Genomic DNA, 2995 nt, shown 5'->3' with positions numbered 1-2995 from the left:
TGTTGTGTCATCCTCTGAGTTGTGAGTCTTGTAAGAAGTGTCTTTACAATAGTGGAATAGTTTGTCTCTCAAGAGTTAGAGGCACGCAGATTTTCTCCCTGGTTGCAGGGTTTCTGCGTATAAAAAACGTACTGGTGTTATATCTTTTACTTTCAGTACTCGCCTTTTTATTTACACAACTTAGTCTCACAGCAAACAGGATAGTACAATCTTTGCTATCCTTGTGCGTGGGATAGAGTAAAAAGTTGTCAGGGCCTATTCACCCCCCCTCTAGGACCTTCAACCTGGTAAAACACCGGCAGAATCAGTCTCCGGCCGCAGTAGCAGATCTTCGCGAGCTCCTCAAGGCACCACTTGGAGTCGGCGTACCTCGACGAGAGCACGACGACGACGGCCGCCGAGTCGTCGATCGCTTCCAGAAGACTCGGCGCTATCTCGTCGCCGCGGTTGAGGGCGTCGTCGTCGCGAAAGACGCGCACGCCGCGCTGCACGAGCGCGTCGTAGAGGGAGTTGGTGATGGTGTGGCGGGTGTCCTCGCCTCTGAAGCTTAGAAACACATCCCACCGGAGTCGGAAACCGCCGACGGCGCCGTCGTACGGCATTGATGCCTTAATTGCTTCTGTCAAGAAGCCAGAGAGTGACGTATTATCATGACATGGTTTTCCTGATCAGAAAGAGCGGTAGACTGACGTCGTTTTAATTAATTAATTAATTAATTTTTTTCAAGGGTGGACCGTCTAACCCGTCAAGGCCCACCGAACCGCCTAGACACGAGCGGAAACCGCCTATCCCGCTTAGGCCCATTTTGCCCATGCTTCGCCCAGCCCACCTAGGCGAATTTTTTTTATTTTTTTCTTTTTACGCAGCTCGCGCCTAGTTTAGGCAAAAGTCTTCTCTTTCCGTCGTCTCCTTCACACCCCTCTCCGATATTTCCATTACTTGAAACCCTCCCTTTCTCTCAATCGTTTCCAGCAGAACTGTGAATCTGTGATCACCAATCCAGTCACTTTCCAATGGCTAAGAGAAGGACTCCCTACGTATACAATTGGAAGAAACCAAAGTGAAAAGAGGATTATCCTCGGTTCAGCTCCTTCATTTTATTTTATTTTTTTTCATTCATTTGTGTGGTTGAATTAGTTGTGAGTTGTGATTCATACGATATTGCATGACTCATAACTTCTTAACTCATGGGTTCAACAACTCAATAGTTTTATATATAGTTGCCTAGCAGCCCTAGCTTCCCTAATCGTTCAACAACAGCAAGAATTGCCTTTTTATGCATGGTTCATGTGTTCATGAAGACATATTCTCATGTAGTCGATCGAGTTCCTTTGGACTAAGCCATGTTGGGGGAAGACCGGCCATGGCACCTTGTGGTGGTAGAAGTGAGGTTTTTCCAAAATTTGATTTGGGGTGTGTTTCGTTTGTAAGAGTAATTCAGATCGACTTCTAATAAGGTGCATAATTTCACGAAGCAAACAACTTGTGTACAATATATATGAAGGTTAAAATAAGGGCACATTTATTAACTTGAAATGAAAATTATCATGAATCGGTATCAACAACAATCAGTATGAGAATATTTCATCATTTTACAGTTTACTTACCATAAGGAATCAAAATATGAATAGAACTAATTACGATTGATGTTGTTTACTTACCATATGAAATCAGAATTAAAACTAGTTTGATTATTAAAATACCCCTACAAGAAATGAATTTAAAATACCCCTAAAATATATAGAAAGTTTCATATAAGTCACATTCTGAATATTTTCTCCTATATAAGTCCACCATAACAGTTTTACTCATATAAGTCCACTTTTAAGGCTAAATCTGTTATTTTACTTTTACGATGTACCTAAAATGCCCTCCTCTCATTTACACCAATTCTCTCTCTCTCTCTCTCTCTCTCTCTCTCTCTCTCTCTCTCTCTCTCTCTCTCTCTCTCTCTCTCTCTCTCTCTCTCTCTCTCTCTCTCTCGCGAACCCACTGCCATGGCGAAGCCGCCGCCGCCTCGGCGCTACTTCCGACTCAACCTTGATTGCATCTCCGGCTCTGACGATGCCGTCGCCTTGACGATGACATCTGGATCCACCGTCGACGACTCCTCAACGACCTCCGCTTCGACCTCGACTGCATCTCCTCAACGCGCAGCCGGATCTACAAGGTCCAACCATCTCCGATGACGTCATCCACCACTTGTTCGGCACCCGCCGCTGTTGGAAGTAGAGATTTATGTGCCTTAGTAGATCTCCCCAGTGTGTGTGGACCTTCCTCTACCTTTTCCGATCTTCTGATCAGCCCCGTCATCACTGGCCGCACCTTCTCCGATCAGCCTCGTCGTCTTCTTCTCCGCACCTTCTCCTATGAGTTCGAGACGGTGACGACGAAGGTGATTTGTCGGTGAGGTACAGATCTATCGAGGATCCACCGCCTTGAGGCGGTTGTCATTTCTGACAAGGACATCGGTCGATCCAAGGGCTATGGTTTTGTGAGTATTCCGATTCATTTCTATTCTTGTTCAATCTTGATCACGCATCACTGACTGCTAATTTAGTTGTGGAATTTGATGAATCAATGGACGTAGTAGCTTTTGTAGGCGGTGGTAGTAGTTTTTGTAGATGGTGGTAGTAGCTTTTGTGGCTGGTGGTAGTATTTTTGTGTTCGTCGAAAACCTCACAGTGGTAGCTTTTGTAGGCTGTGGTAGTAGCTTTTGTAGGCGGTGGTAGTAGCTTTTGTGGCTGGTGGTAGTAGTTTTTGTGTTCGTCGGAAACCTCACAGTAGTAGTTTTTGTAGGCGGTGGTAGTAGTTTTTGTGGCTGGTGGTAGTAGCTTTTGTGTTCATCGGAAACCTCATAGTAGTAGCTTTTGTAGGCGATGGTAGTAGCTTTTGTAGCTGGTGGTAGTAGCTTTTGTCTCTGGTGGTAGTAGTTTTTGTGTTCGTCGAAAACCTCACAGTAGTAGCTTTTGTAGGCGATGGTAGTAGCTTTTGT

This window comes from Fragaria vesca, linkage group LG4 (genome assembly GCF_000184155.1).
Source record: "Fragaria vesca subsp. vesca linkage group LG4, FraVesHawaii_1.0, whole genome shotgun sequence".
Taxonomy (NCBI): domain Eukaryota; kingdom Viridiplantae; phylum Streptophyta; class Magnoliopsida; order Rosales; family Rosaceae; genus Fragaria; species Fragaria vesca.
Note: the sequence above shows the minus strand (reverse complement) of the source record.